General features: G+C 35.7%; 1 long non-coding RNA gene across 1 annotated transcript; it reads left to right on the top strand.

The window, feature by feature from the left end:
- The first annotated feature begins 8,695 nt into the window (after nucleotides 1-8,695).
- On the top strand, nucleotides 8,696-13,504 carry LOC116423550. Its single transcript, XR_004234162.1, has 4 exons — nucleotides 8,696-8,844; nucleotides 9,286-9,377; nucleotides 10,407-10,553; nucleotides 13,401-13,504. It is a non-coding gene; the product is annotated as an uncharacterized LOC116423550 (long non-coding RNA).
- Nucleotides 13,505-22,957: the final 9,453 nt, after the last annotated feature.

Genomic DNA, 22,957 nt, shown 5'->3' with positions numbered 1-22,957 from the left:
ATTATCTTCTCCCTATCCACAAAGGAGAATTTTTATTTAAAAAAAAACCAAAACCAAAATCTCCAAATCTTTCCCCCTTCTTCCAAAAAAAAATGTTCCAGTCTAAGGTTGGAGATATTTGATGGTGTGAGCAGCTAGTTTGGGTTCAAAGAGGCTGGATTTCTTTCTTCCTCTGTTTAAGGATTGCCAGTGGAGAGGATGCAGGTGAGAGATTTCTTTCCTTGCCTCCCTGAAATATAGCTGCTGTCTTTTTTAATGCAGCACTTCAAATATCCTTTTGTCAAGCTTGCAATAAAAATAATCATTTTTTCAGAATCCCATAAGGAACACATTTCTAACATATAAGATTTACTATTGTGAAATATAAGTAGTTTGAAAAAAATAAACAAAACAAAATGTATTGCAATCATAGCATCATTGTACCTCACCTGGAAGGGACCTCAGAGGTCACCTGAAGCATGAAATCTCACAGCCTTCAGGACAGATATTATCTATTCTTTGCTCAAATAGCTCTCATGGGAGGAACTTATTTATGAGGTCAGCCTATTCACTTTTGGACAGTTGTAATTAATAGGGAATTTTTATTTCTATAAAGACTAAACATGCATTTCTAGGACCATTTGTGGTGCCCATTGTGTAGAGAGATCCTGGATTGGGAGTCAAGAGATTGTGTTAGAATTCCAACTCTATTACTGGTTTGCTGAGTATCCCTCCAAAGTTACATTCCCCTCCAAAGCCTTGATTTTGTTATCTGTAAAATCATAGAGTTGGATTGGTGGCACAACTTCAATATTCTATGGTTGAAGAGAGATCTAACATTCCCACCCCTAATTTTCCTTGGAGTGACTAGAGGTGATAATATGGCAACCTGACATTCTGGAGATTAGTGGTTCCAGCAGGCAGTTGACTTTTGTTTATAACAGACATACTCATATTTTTTTGCCTTTAGCTTCCAATGTACAGTCAATATCCTGCCTTTGTTCGATACATTTAGCATCTTCTTCATGATGTCCTGATTCCAATAGCTATTCTCACTGTACTCAAATTTTCAGAGGATGAAACAAGCTCAGAGGAGTGAATCACAATGCTAGTATGTTACAGTATTGGGACATGACCTTAAATATCTTGAATGAAACTCAACAAAATTTTCCATTTGTTTTTTTAATTAAATATTTTATTGAAAACATAACATTTAACATCAAATAACCAACTTTCTTATTAACTATTTACATTAAATTAATTAATTTCAATTAATAAAATATCACTACTTAAAAATTCACTTTCTGAGTTTCCATCAAATTTCTTTGTCTAGTCATTCTCCATTCACTTTTTATTTTAAATAGTTATAATTAGTGTGCTTACCATTCTTCTGACTGCTTTTTCCCCATTAACATTATTTCATAAGTCTTTTCAGATTTTTTTGCATTTCTCATACTTATCCATTCTAATTCTAAATTGCATTATAGTATTTCATTACATTAATGTAACACAGTTTATTTCAATCAATCAATAAAATCTTTATTAAGTTCCTGATATTTTCCAGGAACTGTGGCCAGCAATGGGCTTACTCAGACAAAAGTGAGAGAGTCCCTGCTCTCAAGGGACTTGCATTCTTTCTGAAGAAACAACATGTACATATTTATGCAGATAGAAAATAGATCTACAATAGGTATAAGGTGATTTAGAGGGGGTGATAGAGCAGGGAAATGCTGATAACTAAATGAATGAGAGAAAATAATAAAGTTTCAAGTAGAAAATATGCTTGATCTGAATCTTGAAGAAGATTAGGGATACCAATGTGAAAGTAAAGGGAGAGTATATTTCAGAAATGGTTAAATGGACAGTGCAAAGATAGATAGAGGGGATATGGAGCACTGTGCCTGAAGAACAATAAGAAGCTTGGAAAGAATAGACACAGTCAAACTTATGTCTTAGGAAAATTATGTTTTTGTAGCTGATTAGAGGGTAGATTAAAGAGTAGAGATGCTGGAAGCAGGAAGACCACATAAAAGACTACCATAATCCAAGTGATAAGGAACTGTATTAGAGTGGTGTCTCTGTGAATAAAGGGGCAAGATGTGAAAGCCCTTCCAGAAGTAGAATCTACATGACTGATGAGAATCATTCATATATATATATATATATATATATATATATATATATATATATATATATATATATACCACTTAAATGACTACAAAGCACTTGCTTACAATAATTCTAAGAGGAGGTGACTGATCATTATCCTCATTTTACAGTTAGGGAAATTAAGACCTGGAAGTCATAGACTGTCTAGGTTTAAGCAGTTATTTTATGGCAGAGGAAGGATTCAAATTTAGGACTTTTGTCTTTAAGACTAGGGTTAATTCCACCATATTTTCCTTCTTCAGACTAGCATTTTCAAAGACCAACAGGAAATCTCAATCTGGACATTTTATTGGAATCTCCAATTCACCAAATGCAAAACAAAATTCATCAAGTCACTGACTTTCCATCCTCAATGACCCATTCTTCTTTTCAACTTTCCTATCTATGTTTAGGATATTACTATTCACTTAAGGTCACATAGAGTTAGTGGCTGAGGTAAGAATAGGATCTAGGCCCCTCTTCTTATAATAAAGAGCCCCCTGCCATTACTCCATGGAGTGACACTAAAGCATTTTATAGGATTAATTTGCCTTTTAGAAGCTGATTTATAAGACATCATTTCTATTCCTGAAACCCTGGGAAAATACTTCTTATTTGAAGAACCACAGTTTTGAGTATTTGTGGTACCTGTAGCTGATCTGATCCATGCTCTCTCTTGCATAGTATTCTTTTATGTTTTCTTTAGTCTAAGGAATTTCATCCTGGGATCAATTAAAACTCAACTTTATCTCATTATCTTAAAGTGTACTCTGAAGGTTAGAAAAGTTAAATGATTTACTCAAAGTCATATGGCTAATAAGTGTGACAGTTAGATATTATATTATATCCAATATCCAATATTAGATGATATATTATATTATGTTATATGATACAAAATGGCAGCATTGAACAATAAACAAAGGGTTATTTTTTATTTTTCAGAATACAAGCAAACATTTATTTTTGTAAAACCTTGTGTTCCAAGTTGTTCTCCATCCCTTCCCACCTTCCTCCTCCCCTAGACAGCAGATAATCCTATATGGGTTAAACACGTGCAATTCTTCTAAACATATTTCCATATTTATCATACTGCACAAGAAAAATGAGATCAAAAAGGAAAGAAGAAAAAAACAAGCAAGCAAACAACAACAAAGGTAAAAATATTATGTTGTGATCCACTTTCAGTCCTCATAATCCTCTCTCTGGATGCAGATGGCTCCCTCCATCACGAGTCTTTTGGAATTGCCTTGAATCACTTCATTGTTGAAAAGAACCAAATTGATCATAGTTGATAATGCCAGAATCTTGTTATTGCTGTGGATAATATTCTCTTGGTTCTACTCACTTCACTTAGCATCAGTTCATATAAGTATCCCCAGACCTTTCAGAAATAATTCTACTGATTGTTTCTTGTGAAACAATAATATTCCCTTACTTTCATATGCCACAATTTATTCAGTACTTCCCCAAATAATAAACATCCATTCAGTTTCCAGTTCCTTGACGTATAAAGAGGGCTGCTACAAACATTTTTGCATGTATGATTCCTTTTTCCCTATTTTATGATCTTTTTGGGATACAGAGCCATCAGAGACATTGCTGGATCAAAAGGTATATACAATTTGGTAGCCCAGAAAAGATTAATTTAAAAACCTTAAACAGATACTGGCTGAGTAACATTGGGCAAGTCATTTCATCTCATAGTGCTCGAGTCTAGGAAAATCTCTATCACTGTAGATTTCAGAAAAGAAACTGCTCCATATTGGTAGAGGTACTGATCTTTATTAATGAAATCACAGATCCTATTCTAGTCCTATATTATCTTATAATTATTATTGTATGTGGGTCTCCCTCCATTTGTTCACATTACAATCTATCTGTTCCTTCTCTATGCATTTTTTTTTTGCCAATATAGTTCCATAAATCTTCTATAAATGAGCTAACCAATATACTGGAAATCTTTCTCTGGCTCTTTTAATATTTTGTAAATGGATGTGGTTTACTTCTGCCAGCAGTGTGTCAACTCATTGGCCATTAGGATACTGACATTTAATATTTGTGAATAGTCTAAAAACTATCCTTTTTTGGCCATGCAGACCTCCAAAATCACACTATGTAGCATGGCCCTTACTTTGACTTAAGTTTTTTCATAAGTGATGCCGCAGAAGGACTTCTAGCTTCCTATAACCCAATAGACCCACTTCTCAAATATTTGCTTTCTTTATTTGCCTTTAATAATTAAACACTAAGGACCTATCTTTGATTGCCAGTTTCACTCTGGGGGTTAATTAGATATTTCTAAATAACTTGCTTTTGTCCAGGCCTGAGCTCTCCCTTCCCTTTCCCTCACCCCAAACGCTGATTTCTCCGGAGAGCTCTTGCTGGAGAATTGACTGGAGCTAATTATTCCAGATAATTAAGATGCTAAGCAAAGCAATTTAATTCTTTTTTTTTGGAGAAATGTTAATGTCTGTATAACACACCATCAATAAAATTCCTTTTAAAAGGTTAAGCTGGCCAAGTGCTATATTGAATTGAGAATGGCTGGGATCAAATGAAATCCAGTAAAGATATTTAGCAGAGTAATGAAGTTTATTCCAGAACAAGTGGCCCTTTCTTACCAGAGTTTACTTTTACTCTATGGCTCTTACAGGAGGCTTGCAGTAGACAGATCAGAGTAACTTATTTTATTAAGATGAGAGGCTATAGGGTTATCCCTAGCAAAACTAGAAGTTAATTTCTATTGCCTCCCCCTCTTGGGACTATCTCTCCCCAACCTCAAAGTTCTCAGCTCTATTGTATTCCACTTAATTTTGCCCTTCTTAATTATCCCTCTCCCTTTCTCTTATCTTTCCCATATCCAACCTCTCCCTTTTCCATTAAGACTCTCATTTTTTAACTGTCTGGCAAATTTTAGCTATTAGAAAAATGGTTTTATTAAACAAATTCACATCAAGGGGGTAAATGACAGTTATTTTCTCCTTACCATTTTAGGAATATTTGCATTCGAAAATAAATGTAAAGCTAGTTGTGTTAACATGCCTGTAATTCCTTCTATTAGAGAATGAGGATGATGGATTGCTTGAGTTCAGAAGTTCTGAGCTGAAGTACAATATTTACAAAGAGGGAATAATGGAAGCCAGAGGAATGAATGAGCTTATTAAGTAGCGCACAAAATGAGAGAAGAGAAGAAGGTCAGGGACAGTACCTTAAAGAACACCAAGATTATCAAGGTGTGGAAAAAGATGGGAAACTAACGATGGAGACAGAGAAGGAGAGGTTGGAAGTATCCACTGAGGTCAGGATAAGAAAGAACATGTAGAATGAGCAGTTAATCAGCAATGACAAAATCTGTAGAAATATTAAGGAGGAAGATGATTGGGGAAAAGAGCTATTGAATTTCACATTTGGAGGGAACTTAGCAATCATCCAGTCTGACACCATCATCTTACAGAAGGGATTAAGTTCCTTGCCCAAGATCATACATTAATAAGTGGCATAGGTGGGATTTGGTGACAGGTTTTGAGATAACAGTTTTGATAGTGATGTGAGGATGGAAGTCATATTGCAAGAAACTGAAATGTGAGGGTCTGATGAAAAAGTGGAAATTTTTTTTTGATGAAGCAATTGGACTTATGTGACTTGCCCAGTGTCATACAGCTGGTATGTGTTAAGTTTCTGAGGTCAAACTTGAATTCTGGTCCTTCTGGCCTCAGAACTGGTTCTCTATTCACTGCACTATCTAGCTGCCCCCAAGCTGGAAATGTTTAAAAAAAAGAAGTTTGATTGTGGAAAAAGGAAAGAGGAAGCTTACTAGTTAGCTAGAGGATTAGGAGCATAATCTGGCATGATCCCTGACTTACAAATTTTCAGAATATAGAAGAACCTGTTCACAAAAGTTCCATGTGCTCATGAAATGATTTTTCTTGCCTCTGTGAACAAAAAAATCTGGCCCAAAATATTTGAATCAACAGATACATATATACATAGCCTAAGGGAAATAAAACTAGACAAACCAGCTATTTGGCATGACAGCCAAAATAAACCATACAAGTGGATAGAATAGAAGCTCAATTCTTTTTCAATGGATTTACTTTCTAGAAGAAGGTGCAGAGATTTGTCTCCATTAAACAGAAATATCAGGTTAATTCAATTGACATAGTGACACAAATAAATGAAAGCCCTTCTTTGATATGAAGGAGGCAAAATGAACCAATAAGTGGACTGAATTTTTTACTCTTCATGTAAGTGTTTTGATGTGCTATTGACACATTGTATTTTCTCTATAAGGGCTACCTTACAACCATATGAAGTAGGCACTTACCTAACTTGGCTGATTTAAAAGATCCCCAGATCTAGCGATGTGACATTGGACAAGTAAATCACTTAACCCCGCTTTCCTCAACAACAACAAAAAAAAACCCAAAAAAAAAAAAAAAAGATCCTCAGGTGGCACCCAGAATGATTTATCAATGTCTGTCTTGAATTCCCCTCTTTTAAAGCCAGTTCAGATGCCCTCTCCTCCAGAAAATCTTTCTTGATTCTTCTATTCACTTATAAATTTTCTCTCCCTCATTCCCACATAGCACATTTTTTGTTCCTTTCTCATGTATTTATAATGTATTATTTTATATTATATTTGTTACTATATTCAACGTATCCTATATTATATTAAATTCTGTGTTTGGATGAGGTCTTCATCTTTATACTTCCTCTAAGTTTAATAATACTTAAATATTGGCTAATTCAGAAATATAGCATGCCGGAGTAATTATCCCTCTTCATGAAGTCAGGCTGACTTGGGTATAAATCCTGCCTCTGATACTTAGATCTTAGGTAAGTCATCTGAGCTTCAGGTACATAATTTGAAAAATGATAGGTGATATTACCTAGGAAATGTACCTCATAAGGAACTCAGAAATAAATTTCCCTGGTCTTCTTGTTGTATGCTTTCTCTCCCACTAGATTGTAAGCTCTTTGAGGTCAAAGAGGAGCTTTTGTCTCTTTTTTGTATCCTCAATGTTTAGCATACTAGGCACTTAATCTTGAATAAATAATAAATAAATTGAATAAATAAAAATAAATTGAGTACATTATTGATTAACAACAAGGTATAGAGAGCTGTGTAAGTGACATCTTACAAAGTCAAAGTTTGGCTCCAGATTTCCTGATTCTACATCTCATGTTTACAATGCTTCTTTCCTGAATGTTGAAGTATTCAGTACAAAATGACTTTTATATAGTTGACTATTCTTTGTCAACAAATAATACTGAAATATCTACCAACTGATTCTAGTTATTAGCCAACCAAGTAATAAGTCCTACAACATTTAGGCCAAGGTAAAAACAAACATTTGTAAATGCTCACACCAATTAAATTAAATTGGTTTTCTTATCACAGTTGGAAAACAAGGGTGTCACTGAGTTCAGCAAAGGATGAACTTGAAAGTTGAAGTTGGGGATATGGATGATTTCAGAATCATCAAGCATTTTGTTAACCTTTTTCTTCTTTTTCAATATTTTCAGATAGTCTTGTGTAACTTCACTTATTTAAAAGAAAAATAATTTAATGAATTTATTGGCTTGGTGCTTTGTATGTCTAATCACACAAAGAGTTGGACATAACTGAAATGAGAGAACAATAACAAAAATATCCAATCAATTTCTAAGATATGAACTCTAGACTGGATTCTTTGAAGTGTAAAAGTGTCATTAAAATTTTTGGGGTATTCTCTTCCCATCTTTTTTCCCCCAGCTTCTCATTTCTAAGCAATAATGCCTAGAAGGTATAGTTTGTCACTTTCCTCCATATTGTCCATTGTATTTACAGGAAAAAAATATCCCAATATACTGTAAGATTCTTCCCCCACCCCTTTCTTTGTATCCCCAGTACAATTATCAACACACTTCCTGACCCATTGGAAATACTTAATGTTTTTTGACTAACTAAACAGCCAAATAAAAATGGTAGAGGCAAAGGCTTTCAGATCACATACACAAGTTGGAATATCTTACAACCATATGATATCAAGCATGAAGGCTGAGAATCTGATCTAGATTGTGGTAGAATTACTGTCCCTTTGAGGCAGCATGTCTGTAAACTTTATTCTCTAAGGAGTAAAAAAGACTGAATATTATTTATTGTCTTAATTTGGCATTTGGTGGTGTCTATTTCCCCCTTTTCCTGATGACAGATGATTTGCTCCTGGACAATTAACAGACAGTAGGCAATGCACCATATCCACACAGGCTCCTGCGAGGCACCCTCAGGAGCTCAAAAATGAGAAAGACTTTCTTCTTGATCCTATTACTGCTGCCCAGTACAAAGTAGGATTAATTAACCCCCTCGGTATTGCTTCATTACCAGAGGGGGTGTGGGGAAAGAAGCCAGCAATTGAAGAATTTAAGTGGGAAGAACATGTAAAACTCAGTCTAAGGTTCTTAGGAACATTACCCAGAATGTTTACCACATTCATTCCTTTGTTTGTTCATTCAGTGTCCATTGTGTGCAAGCATGGTGATAGGTACTTGCAAGAGAATTGGATTCAAATGAGGTGGGATTGTACAAAGTCATTAGTCTCACTCTCTCTTCCAGGATCATTGGAGTACAGTGATTAGACAGGTCAAGATAGTCCCTGATGCTGTGAGAGACCCTAGCCTTTTTAAACTAAGGTCTTTTCCCAGGTCTCAGCTTTTCTGAGGCAACACCCATAAAAGGTCAGGCAAAAATGGAGACAAAAGACTATCTAGTTTTACTTCACAAAAGAATTAGTTTAGATGGGGAAGATCCTCAGAGTTTCTGGCCAGAACAGAAACAATTGCTATTTACATTTACTGAGCCATCAATGAAAATGTAAGGCTTGAACTGGGACCTATTAGTGACCAATAAGTGAGAGCTTAGTGTGATTTGGTTTTAAAGGCATAGTCATATAGCTCTATTTGAATCTCAATGGGCTTTATCAAAGCCTAGTTTACTAGAGCCATATTTCAAAACATCATAAATGAAAACTATGTTAGACGGAAAAGTTAATTGCCCCAGTTTTTTTTTTGGGGGGGGGGGGCGTGGAAAGGATAGAATAAATAAATAGGGAGAAAAGTCTACACTCCCCAATCCCAAGATACCTTGCAAAGTGTGTGATTAAATTCATATTCCTTTAGATACAGCATTCATCTGTAAGGTATGACTCCCCACATAGAGAAGGAGAAAAAAGAAGAGGAGGAGGAGGAAGAGAAACTCCTAAGTACTACAGGTACCATAAAAGTAACACATTGGCTTTATCTTCCAGAAATTTACTTGTAAACTTAGTTGTGGGAAATAGGACTGATCATATACTATGATAGAGTGAGACCTGGAGCTGGTTGTAAAAATCATCTAAAGTACCCTAATTTTACAAATAAGCAAACATGAAGCTCAGGTAAATTCAATGATTTGCCCCAGATTATGCAATAAATAAAAGTTGAAGGTGGAATTTGAGTTAAGGTGCTATAATTCCAGAGTCAATGTTCTTTCAATCACATGATTTCTTTTCATTAAATACTAAGCAACAATGTAGGCTTTTAAAGTACTTTAAACCCTCCATTATCTCATTTTATCTTCATCTTCATAACAATTTTTTGTGGTTTGCACTATTATTTATTCCATTTTACAGATGATCAAATTGAGGTCCAAAGACATTAAATACTTGCCCAGAGTCAAACAGCTAGTGTCTGGGGTGGTATGTAAACCCAGCTCTTCTAGACCCCAAGTTTGCTACTTTAGCTATTATAATATATTGTCTTTTAATAGCATGAAGATTGGCAGTTTACAAACATATGTAAACATATGTACATATATGCACACATATGCATTACACACATATAATGGATATATGTCTATATATGTATATATATGTACACACAACTATACCTACAAAATAGGCAGAAATGCTCCTGGGGGAAGGGACTATATTGTTTGTGTTTTTATATGCCCATTACTTTGCATGGTGCTTTGCATATAATGGGCAGTTAAATTATTATTAAATAAAATTGAACATATACATTGCTGAATTTATAGAGGTGATCACAGTTTTCCTCCTTTTTCATTTCTCATTGCCCATAGAAAGAAAAAGAATGTGTGTGGTAAAAGGGCTCAAACTTATGTCATATGAGGATTGATTGAAATTAGATTCTTTTATCCTGGCCAAAAGAAGATTTGGGAGAGATGGGGATGATAACTGTCCTCAATTGCATCAAAAGCTTTCATGTGGAAGAGGGATCTGACTGGTTTTGCTTATCCTTAGGTGGCAGAGGTTTTATATGGAGATTTGGCCTTGGAGGATTCTTTTCATCCCAATCTACAATCTTATAATTCTTGTGAATTAATATTATCCAAAGGAAGAATGGCCTGTTTGAGACTCAATGAATTCTGCAGTACTGGAGATCTTCAGGTAGAAACTGATCAAATACTTATTAGGATTATCTCAGAGAGAAATCCCATTCAGATATTGGTTGGACTTATACAAATTTTGAAATCTATAATTCTAACTATTCCAGTTTTAGCAGATAAAAACTCAGCAAGGATAAGAAACATGTCCGAAATCACATAGTTAATAAAATACAGAACCAGGCTTTTTCACTCTATTCATGAGTCAAACAAATGGTTAAGGAGATTGCTATAAGAATTCTGAAACAAAAGATCAGTGTGAGATACAGTGATCAGAAAGACCTTGTGGAAGAGGGAGACATGCTAGAATTTAAAGGACAATTAGAACTTGAATATGTGGAAGGAAGAAATAAGATTGAGGTACACACAGACACACACACACACACACACACACACACAAACACTCTGGTTCTTGGTATCTTCCTTCATGGGTTCCTGCTCCTCGAGTGCTTTCTCTTCCCAGAGACCACTGAAGGTTCAGAACTAGAGGTCAATTAGGGCCAAATTCTTATCTTCCAGTATTGTGAACATAGATCACAAAATAATGTTCTGTGAAAATTTTCTTGAGGATATGAGATCACAGCTTCTCCATCCAACAACAGAGACAAATGATACTTGCCTTGATTTGGAACCCATGCTCTCTCATTACAATGTGTTCTGTTTCCTTTACAACAAACAAAGAATAGGATCCAGGAATCCTCCAGCAGAGGATTAATTTATCTTAAAATTGCCCAGAAATATGCCCCTAAACAAACCTTTTTTTCCTCACCCTCTCCTCATTCACATTAACTAACCATATGGCACAGGGATATTTTAAATTTAGTCAGTTAGTTATTAAGTTATTAAGTTATTAAGCACTGGTTTATTTATCACTTAAAAGGGGTTCAGGTTAAAACAAATACCTGTTTCAATATTTCTAGAAAATTGGCACTCAGGAAAGTGGTACAATCACAAGCTTTATTGTTATGTGATACAGCAAGCAGTCAAACAAGACATATACTCATAATATGTATACACACTGTATGGCAATATAAACAGGCCAAAGTGTTTCTCCAAAATAAATGCAAAGCCATAAGATGGTAGAGACATGTTGGCAAGGGAACGTTTTCAAAATTGGGATTTAGGCAAAATTATATGTCCTAAAATGGACTTGGTTAAGAACAAGTAATAGTTGTTAGATGTAATAGAGGACACTCCTAATGAGACCCAGATAGGATGGAAAAGCTCTTGAGCTCCCTTATTGATACCATGCTTGTGTGAAGCTCAGTTAGGGGAGATTTCCTTATTAAGACTACAAACTGGTGGAAACAGGTAATATTATCCAAAGAAACAGGAGGATGACCCAAAGCCCATGCCATAGGATAAGAATTCATCCCATCACAAACTGCAAACCTTATCCATGTAAAACAGAGTTAAAACCGGAAAAAAAAACCATAACAAACAGTTGTCTTTTTTCTTATATGTTTCTGTGGGCAATGGACCATTTAGCTTAAGTGACTCCATATTAGAATCTTATCATTATAAATGACATCAAACTATAATATCAGGATAACACTTGACAATATAAAATTTAGAATTATTGCAAATACCAATTATGTTTCAGGAACTGTGCTTAGAGTTAACACAAATACTAAAACCCCTGCTCTTAAGGAACCTGTCATCTAATAGGGGAAGATAGCCCAAAAGAAAGTTGAAAAAAATAGAAAGAAAAAAGTATCTTACTCCTAGAGATGATTAAATCTAAAACAATCCAAAAAAGTACAAAAGGGTGCAGAGACAGGTAGGAAATGAAGAGATGGTTGTCTGGCTCTCTCTTCTTAAAAGGGGGTTTTAGAGTTCATGGCTCTACCTTCCAAATTTCAGTTCAGATCTCTCACCCAATCTCTCATTGTTATAAACCACTGCTCTTTCTTTGATTCCTCATGGGCACTTAAACCTCACAAAAAGCCTATCTTCCACACAAACTCCAATCTATATTTCATTCCAAATACCTAGAGTTTGGTTTCAATAACTTTCAATACCAGAAAAATGTCCTGACACATTTTCATAACTATGGAAATATTCACGTCAATGAATTATTGAGCTCTCTCTGCCTTCAAGCACAATTGACCCTTCCCAAAAGTATAATAGGTATGGAAGTAGAGGGTGGGCAGGGGATAGTGTGGACAAAAGTTTGGGTATTATCAATGAGTATTTAGAGACAGTGAAGAGATCGGTGTATTTAGAGACAGTAAGGATATCAGTTTGGTTGCAGTAGGAGACTTGTTAGAGACTGGTAGGTAGATTAGATTGAGGAAAGCTTTAAATACCAGCGTACTGATGATTCTCATAGATTTAGTTGGTAGAGAAACAATCAAAGATGATCGAGATTTTAATAGGGAAATTGGGGACTAGGATAATGGCCCTAAAAATAGGGAGATTAAGTGTGTGGGGGTTCAATTTGAGGGGTAAGATGAGTTTATTTTTAAGCAAGTTGTATCTAAAGCAATTCAAGAGACTGGGAGGAATGATGCTGGTCAAATGTATATAATAAAATCAGCAACTTGAAAGAAAGGATTAAGATTGTTAATGATTCTTCTCTGTACCTCCATCTGAAGTTTTTGTTGTTGTTCATATTTTCTCCTTTTCCTTTCATTTTCAAGTGAGATCAAAGGTTTGTGGGATTCTTAGACTTAGTCCCAGACAGTTTTTGGTGTTTTAATGAAAGGTAGTCCCTAAATTGATCATGATGAGATATAATTTGGCAATCAGAAGCTGGTGGAAATCAAGAGGTAATTTTATGAATTGCTTCTGGTGGGCAGGAGGAGGTAAATTCAAAGACAAGTTAAGTGTTTCGTATCTCCTACCCTAGATATCCTGACAGATGTCATGTTGCTGTCCTCTTCTCACTTGAAAATTAAACATTTTGGACAAGACCTATAGAGATTGTGCTTCTTCTTCCTGGGGAAATTAATCCATTTAAATTTGGAACTCCTGTCTAGAACTGAATAGTTTTGATTGGTGAGTTGGTGAATATAGACTCAAAATAACACATCGGCCCAAACCATGTTTATTATCTACATATGCATACATATCCTTTCACCCTATTCCTATTTTAAACCCTGGAAATAGTAATTAAATTAGTGCTGGAAAAAGCATTGTTGAATAGCACAGATGAATGTTCTGTGGGTTCATTCTTCATTTCTATGATTTCCCAGATTAAAACTATCACAACTTCCCCATTAAGATGTAAACTCCTTGAGGGGAGGGGTTATGTCATTTTTTGATTCTTTAGAGCTTACCATAGTGCTAGGCACAAAAAGATATTTAATATCTTTAACCTATTCATTCACTTATAAAGAGTGCTTTGAGCCTAGCATAGATTTTCTGAAGAAGTCCATTTGTGAGTGGGGGTACCCCCACTGCTTCATGTATTTATAGTGACAATGAGATTATCAAATGGAGATGGCCTTTAGACAGCTTGATATAGAGTTCTGGAACTTCGATGAGAAGTCTAAAATAAAATCCTATGCCTTCTGAGGCTGTCATTTTACATTACAGATTATCCATTGTTTTTTTTTTGGAAAAAGCTCAAACTCTATAGAATATGACTGAAAAAAGAGAAAGAGAAAGAAACACAAAGACAAATGAGTCACATTTCCAGTGCTACTTAAGACATTTAAAATCATTATTGGAGCCTAAAGAAGGAGAGAAAGCTAACAGCTCATATATTTATTTTTAAAACCAAATGTTCAGACTTCACATATGTATAGAAATCTAAAAAGGCACAGCAAATTTAGAGTCTTCTGTCATATGAAATGTGGCCAGCTCCTTCTAACCTGCAGTTTGTCTTCTGTAAATTAAATGTAGCTTTCCTAAGAAGGCACTTTAACAATGAATAAACATTAGCCCAGTCCTGAAACATTTTTTTCCAGGAGGGAGGTAGGGAAAGGGGAGAGGGGTGGATGAGCTAAGGATGAGACCTAGGTTTTGTTAGAACTTCAGCTCTTTCTTGGGCTCATTTTCAATCCTTGATCTTTTAAGACCTCAGTACCCAAAGCCATAAAAAGGGACATATAAAGGGCTTTCTCCATATATTAGAGAGGAGCTGAGGGGAAAAATGACCTGGCACTGTGGGCTTTCTAGGATGAGGAAACAAATTCAGACTCAGTCCAGATTGGTGTATTGAATACCTTATCATGTCAACTACAAAAAGCCTCTTCCTGTTCTCAAGATTGCTGGGGATTTTTGATCTTCATAGGTGCTCAAGAGAAGTCATGTGACCAATCCCTTGGGCTGTTGATTTATATTAACGCCTTGTACAGAGAGGTCCAAAGGCTTGTCCAGACTGACAAATCAGATAGAGTTTATTCTGAGGAAGCCCAATTGGACATGAGACTGAAAGTTTATTTTTTGGAATTCATTTGATCCTTGGTTTTCCAGGTTGGTGTACCACAGGCTGCTTACTTTGAGCAGGGCAAAACAGTTCTGGAGATAGGAATAAGCCTTAAGTAAATTTGTTAAGTTGGAAAAAACCTGTTTTTAAATTTCAGCTATAGGACTTTGAGTGAGTCACTTGACCTAAGCAAATACTCTCTAATTGTCTCTCTAAGGTCATTTTGAGTTTTATAACTTTGACTAACATCTTAACATTAGTGTGCATGAGCAATGACAGTTTAAAACATTATTCCTCCCAGGGAGACTTGTATATTAACAAGTATCAAAAACAAAGCCAAAGGGCTGTGGCTTTCCAAAGAAGAAAAGAGAAAATTTACCTTCCTTCTCTTGTAGCAGAGGGGAATTATGAATGTGGAACACTGTATCAAGTAATGTTCATGTGTCAGTTTTGCTGAACTGCTTTTTAAAAATAATATATTTTATGTTCTTTGCTACAGGGCATGAGTTTCTGAATTGGAGAGTAGTGTATTCATATTAGAAATGAGGGTTATATATAACCAAAAGATTCTCTCTCTCTCTTCTACCCCCCCCCCCCGAAAGGATAAAACTCCAATAAAATTCATAGTGATTCTGTCTCAACTTACACTTATCTTTCTTTCAACTCAGAAAGAAGTAGCTCTTGGTGGTGGTGAATCATGAACTACCACCTTGGTAGTAAAGGAGGAATGTGAACAGAGTTTGAGCTTTCCTTGCCACCCTTGGAAACCATAACACATGCATTCTCTACCATCTCATTACATATTCTGCCTGGGTGCAAACTGACAAGATCTAGAGGACACTAAACATATCCCTGGAAGAACTAATCATATCCTGTAGCTAAAAGGTTAGAGATTCCCTTTGGAAAAGAGAGTTCAAGGTTTCAAGTCATTTAATCAGTACATTAAAAACAGCTTTTCAGTATTGGACAGCTCCAAGTCACTAGGTGTTTTGAAAAAGAATCACCACTAGATGGTGATCTAGAACGACTCTTCTTTCCTTTCCAACTTTGGAGTTTTCCAAAGCCAGCTGCCGGTGGGTTGAAGTGCAAATTGGGTTTACATAGAAACTCAGACTTATGGGAAAGTCATTCTCTACCTTCTCTAGTAAACAAACCAACAGCTTTGAAGTCCAAATTTTCCCTGGAGTAGCAAGAGCAGCTTTTGCTATCCCATTGCCTGTGTCTGCTTTTGTTTCAGAAGTAGAGGGATCATATTGGTTACAACTGGATGACCTAGTTCAGGTTTCTTTTCTCTAGGTCCTACTCTGTGGAGGGAAGTGGTAAAAGGGGAAGATTTAATTTACATTTGAGAGAAGAATATGCTCATATTTCCACAGAACTTGCTGAGTATTATAGTTTTTAAATGGAATTTGCTTTTGGCAAGCTGTTCTTATTATCTTCATAACAATCCAAATTCTCAGTCTTTACTTATGTTGATTCCCTCACCTATTATGGATCTATCCAAAGTACTACCTACTTACATTTCAAATTATAGCTTAAATCCCTCCCTCCTCGGAGCCCTTATTTAGAGAAAACTGTGATGTGGCTGGGAGAACATTAACTCTGGAAACCAGAGACTAAGTTAGATGCCTGATTCTACTAAATACTAGCAATGGAGCCGTGGGCCCATTACTTTGCCTATGAGGACCTCAGTTTTCTTTTTGAAAAGAATAAATTGGGCCTCAAAATTCTGCCATTTAGTGATAAAAAATCCAATATCTATACTCTTTCAGGAGCATAAAAGTCTATGTGGTAATTAATTCCTCTTACCTTAATTTGTTTTACTTCTTGTATTATTTTCTCATGGAGTGCAAAAGTTGATATGAATAGATTTTATGCTTACTATGGAAATGCTTTGTGCTGGAGGCCAAAATGACTCTTATTGGATCTGGTTTCCTCATCTCTAAAATGAGAGATTTGAATCAAATGATCTCTACCTACAAATTTTATGGACTATATTTTTATGTACAGTCTCCTTTAGACTTCATTTGATGATAATAAATGATAAATAGAAAGCAAGCTTCTCCAATAGAATATAAACTTAGAATATAAACTCCTTGAGTGGAGTTTTTTTTTTTTTGTCTTTGTGTTTAAATGTTTGTTGATCAACTGAATCAATAAATAGTTAATAATTTATATGCAGATATTCATTTTTTCTTTCTATAACTAATAATTATTATGTCTGGGCAGCAAAATAGTACAATGGATAGAGTACTGGGACTAGAGTCGGGAAGACCTGAGTTCAAATCTAGCTTCAGACACTTGCTAGTTGGTTTGACCCTGGGCAAGTCATGTAACTCTGTTTACCTGAGTTCTTCATCTGCAAAATAAACTGGAGAGGGAAATGGCAAACCACTCTAGTATCTTCATCAAGAACATTTCAAATGGAGTCATGAAGAGCTGGCCATGACTGAAAAAAGAAATATATGTAGCCTACAATGTAGAAGACCACATGTTAAGTGCTGGAGGAAATAGGATATCAAAAGACCACCTTGGTGCCTTTAATGGTAGTAACTGTCATTTATATAACTTTTAAAGTTTCGTAAAGTACTCTTATATCTATTATCTTATTTCATTTCTGTGAAGTAGATACTAAAGCTATTATCTATTCTTATTCTGTTAATGAGGGAAGCGAAACTCAAATAGATTAAGTGACTTGCCTGTGATTACAGGGCTAGTAAATGCTGATGGCAGAATTCCAAATCTGGTCAGAAAAATATATCTTGTGGTAACTTCTGAGGCAGTGCATTTTCTGCTACAGCAAGGATACCTCTTGATTAGTTCAAGTTTCCAGACATAGTTGAACTATATCCCGAAGTAATGAAAGAATTTGTAGTGATCTTAAAAAATTCTAGAGTGATATAGAGATATCACAGGACTCAACATTGCACTTATATTTAAAAGAGGGTTAAGAGGTAATATTTCCGAACTATGGGCTGATGAGCAATATTTTATTAGCAATATTTTAGTAATTATTATTAAATAATTAGTGCTTGTGAGTACTTGGAAAAGGAAATAATGATCATCAAGAGACAGCATGGATTCAGTAGAACAAATTCAAATAGATCAGGGGAATATATTAGACAAAGATCTGTCTCCATTAGAGACAGTTGTAAATTAGTGACCTCCCTTTATTATAACACATTTAATTGCATTATCATTAAGCCCACATCTTTCTATTTCCTTTTCAAAGATATTGACAAAATCTCTTACATTATGAGATACTTCCTAACTTCCACTGGACCTAGAAGGCTGGCTCCCAGAAGTTGGCTACTACTTCTTCAGGTGCTAAAGCTAATCCTGTGTGGAATTGATTCTATTGCTGTAGTTCACGAGTCCCATTTAGTGTACTTTTCATTAAAAATCAGCTGGTATCCCTAATTAATATTTAACAAGGATTTTTTTTTACTGAGGTGATATCTTAAGAATAGTTAGTATAAAATATTTCCCCCCTGAGATCTGAGACACTGACTCCCATAAATATAAATAGCATCTATGAAGAGAGTAGGTACAAATAATGGTAATGGGACACATATGTCTTATCCACATGTGGTGATGGATAATTCATAACTCTTGGTATTGTAGGACCTGCAATTCTTTCTCTTTTAGTTAAGACCTAACATAGCTTCCCTTGAGTGCAGGGTCTTTGCTTGGCAGGGGCTTTTTTCTTGAGTTCATAGTTGGCACTCTGCTGTAAGGGGATAATCATTGAAATGTAATAAATATGCATCATCTCTAGGTTGACTCTGTACCAATGTCTATCCTTAAGTGTGTCTCTTTTCTTGGATGTAAACAATGTTTCCTATTGTTATAGAATTTCTAATGATATGGTGATAGGAAGGAAGTGACAGAATTCCCTCCTGCCAGCAGAAGCATCCCTTCCACAAAATGTTCTGAAGCTTAGACTCTTCAGTGGTAGAACCACTTTTGTGTCTTTTCAATTGAGGCTCAAGGGGGATGAGTAATTATCAGCCAAACATGAAATGTTTCCTATGTGTTGTTTGTTGCCTTTAACCAGTGGCCCAAGGCCCTACAATTCTCTCCAGTTAATTAAAGACTTACCACACACTGTAGGGTTATAAGAAGATTCCTTTTAAATTCCTTACATTTTCCAGTTATATTCTGGGCTCTCCTTGACCACATCAATGGAGGTGGGAAGGTAAACTGCCAAAGTACTAGAAAGACATTAATAAACTAAGGAATATCCAGAATAGGATAACCAGGTTAACACAGGGCCTTGTAATCTTTCCTTATGAGGATCAAATGAAGGCAATGGGATACTTTCTTTGGAGAACTAAGAGTTTAGGAAGGACATGATAACTATATTCAAATAAATAAAAGCTTACGAAGTGAAAGAGAGCTAAATTTGCCCTTTTGCATACAGAGGACAGAGAAAAGAGCAATGGATAGAAAGGAAGATTTTGATTTCATATAAGAAAAATCTTACTCAACTGAAGCTGTTCTAAAGTAGCATTGGCAATTTAGGGAGATAGTGGGTTATTCCCATCATTCAAATCTTCAAGCAAAGGCTTGATCACCTCTTGACATTTATATCATAGAGGAGATTTTTGTGCAGATAGAGTCTGGACTAAATAGTTTCTTAGGTTCTTTTCAACTGTGAAATTCTTGTGATTTTATGATTTTTAAGAGACACTTTCTCTGCCTTCAAAGAACTTATATTCTATTTGGGGGATAAACACCTATAAAGATAAAAGTTTTACAAATTAAAACATAATGGATGCATAAGAAGAATACCAAACTGTAGTAGGACATTAGAGAGAGGGGAAAGATTTAATTGAGGCAAGTTGATTGGTTTGGGGAAGGAAGGTTAGGGAAACTTTATGGAGGAGGTAGCATTTGAATTGGATCCTGAAGAACGGATAATGTTTCAATTGGTAGAGATAGGGTAATGGGAGAGTGGCTTCCAGACACAGGATATTTTGTGAACAAAGGTTCAAGTATGGCATCCCACAGAAAGTTAAACAGATGTATTATCTGAGCACTATTATTTATACTCTTCCTCCAAGTATTTTCTAGGAAATTACTTCTCAGGGAATGACTCTCCTTTCCTAGCTAAATACTCAAAACCATTTAAACAGCAGACAAAGCAATGGAGTAGTATAAATTCTAATTCCAGAGAAAGATATTTAATAGGAATTTTCAAAGACATGGATTTGGGAGGAATATTCCTGCTCAACAAAAATGAAAATACAGAAAATGTTTCCTCATTTTATATGAGATTTAACAATTTCCCTAAATATATTGAGATAATAGCAGTCCTACAAATACAATGGAAATAGATTGCAAATCAATAACTGTCCTTGGACATATCTTGATATGAGAGAGAGAGAGAGAGAGAGAGAGAGAGAGAGAGAGAGAGAGAGAGAGAGATATTTAAAATTTTAAAGTTCTAAACAAGGGGAACAGAATTGCTTCCTCTAATTTGGTTAAAGAGAGAATAACCAAAAGAAATACAAATTCCATTCATTCTTTTACACTTTTTGTTAGCTTTTAGTGTACTTGGGTCACAAATAATGACCCTTTTACTTGCTACAGTCTCTTTAGTCTGCTCCTCACATTTACCCCAAGAGTTGGATGCCAACTCAAACTTCTTGCATTCCAAATTCTATGTCAAAAAAGAGACAGGTTAGTTTTGCCTCAAGGTAGTTTTGTCCTATTAGTAACAGAAAACTGTCTCTTCGAGCAATCCCATGACTCATTGCTGAACTGTTTTCTTAAACATTGATCTGTGTGTAGCAAAATGGAAGCAGGCTGTATTGTCATAATTTGTTTTGCAAATTGTTTGAGGATAATGTGATATCTCCAATACCTTTTAAAATCAATCCATATAGTATGGGGGGGGTCATGATTCTTTTCTGTTTGTTGGGAAAAAGATCATAGAGTCCCAATTCCAAGTCTCTTATGAATCTCTAAATGAGTCAATATAATGAACGTCTTGCCTCATGGCAAATGAGGAATATTGGACCCCTGTTAGCCCAATGAATGGAACACTGGTGCTGGAATCAGGAAGAACTCAGTTCAAATCTGACTTCAGAGACTTATTGACAGTGTGACTCTGAGAAATCATTTATCATCTGTTTTAACTGTAAAATGGTGACGATAACAGAATCTACTTCAGAGGCTTGTTGTGATGATCAAATAAAATAATATTTATTTTTAAAAAATCACTTAGCCCAGTGCCTGAAACAGGGTAGCTGATTTATAAATACTTGCTCCCCTCCCTTTCCTTTTTTAAAAGTTGAATTCTATGATTCCTTCTCTCTGAAGGCATGATATAGAAGTAGAAAGATCTGTAGGGAAAGAAATCTAGGTTCTGATTTTAGTCCTGGCTTTGTTACTGACTACTTCTAAGATTTTGATCAAGTTCCCTCACTTCTTGGACTTCTATTTCTCCCTGGATAAAAGTTATTTGACTGTATAACCTTCATATTATGCCTCTTCACTATTCAACTGCCAGGTAGGTTTCTGGAGTTCCTGGGGCTCTTCTCCCTGGACAGTAATTTATGGAGTAATAATTCCTCCGGACACCATCCATCAGGTGGGGAAAGAGGGCCTATGATCCCATCAGCTTGAGTAAAAGTGACACAGAAGGATTTTATCAAATGAAAAGGGTCTGATGGATGATGTGCTTCCTAGTGTCAGGAAAATATTGATTCAGGCAAATATATGATCTATCACAAGAATATCTCCTGGGCCATGGAAAATAGAGACACTGCAATATGGTTAGTGTTTTTTACATGATGAAAGATAGCTTTTTGGTGCCACATCATTTCAATGAGAACTGAGACATAGAGCCCCCAGATTGTCTTCCCAGGCCATGCATTATGGAAATGTTGATGCTCTTTAATCACTGCAGGTAAGCAGGGAAATGTACAATTATGCCCCTAATAAAAACAGATGAAGAATGATGACCATTCCTTCTCCAGGGAGTAGGAACTTCCTAGGACTAGTGGGGGTCCAGGCAGCTAATTAGAATGTCCTGAAAGCCTCCTGCTGACAACTGAACAGATTTCTCAGTCTTGATCTTGGATGTGAGATGATGGCCATGCAGCTGAAGATCACTCAGTCTCAAGAATGATACTAATGATGGTTGCAATAGAAGGCAAGTTCATTCTGAGGCCAGATTCAAATCCTGCCTGTATTAGCTATATAACTTTGGGGAAGTGACTTCATTTCCTTCATCTGTAAAATGAGAGCATTGGACTGATAGGTCCATTCAAGCTCTAAATTTAGACTACTGTGATCTTCCACGCATATAGTGCTTCATACCTTCCTTTCTTTTGCAATCAGGACTAAATGACTTGCTCAAGGTCACACAACTTGTAAGTATCAAGATTTGATTTCAGATCCTCCTGATTCCAGGGTGGGTACTCTATACATTGTGTCACTTAGCTAGTTGTCCATCTACATAGTTTTCAATAGATAGAGTCATCAAGACCCTTCTTCCTGAGTTCAAATCTAACCTGAGTCACATATTTGTTGTGTGACATCGAGTAATTCATTTAACCCTCTTTGCCTCAGTTTCCCCATCTGTAAAATAAGCTGGAGAAGGAAATGGCAAACCACTCCCAGCATCTTTGCCAAGAAAACCCTATATGGGTTCAGGAAGAGTTGGACATTAACTTAAATGACTGGATAACAATAACAAAATGAGAAGGTTGAACCAGATCATCTCTCCTTTATAGATCCTTGATCTCTGATCCTTAGGACAACTTTGTGAAGTACATAGGTAGGTATGTATTATTATTTTCATATGGCAAACTGAGGCCCGTAATCTCTAATGACTTCTCTGAGGTCATTCAGGCAACTAATAACAAGGCTGAGTTCAGACTTCCTCATTGGTAGAATAATGGTACAATTGAAAGAGAGCTAGATTTGGAGGTGAAGGATTTGGGTTCAAATACTGACTTGGCTACTTACTAGCTTTATGATCATGGGAAAGATATTGAGCCTCCGTTTCTCTAAAAAATGAA

The sequence above is a fragment of the Sarcophilus harrisii genome, chromosome 4 (assembly GCF_902635505.1).
Source record: "Sarcophilus harrisii chromosome 4, mSarHar1.11, whole genome shotgun sequence".
NCBI lineage: Eukaryota > Metazoa > Chordata > Mammalia > Dasyuromorphia > Dasyuridae > Sarcophilus > Sarcophilus harrisii.
This window is presented reverse-complemented; position numbering and strand designations above follow the sequence as displayed.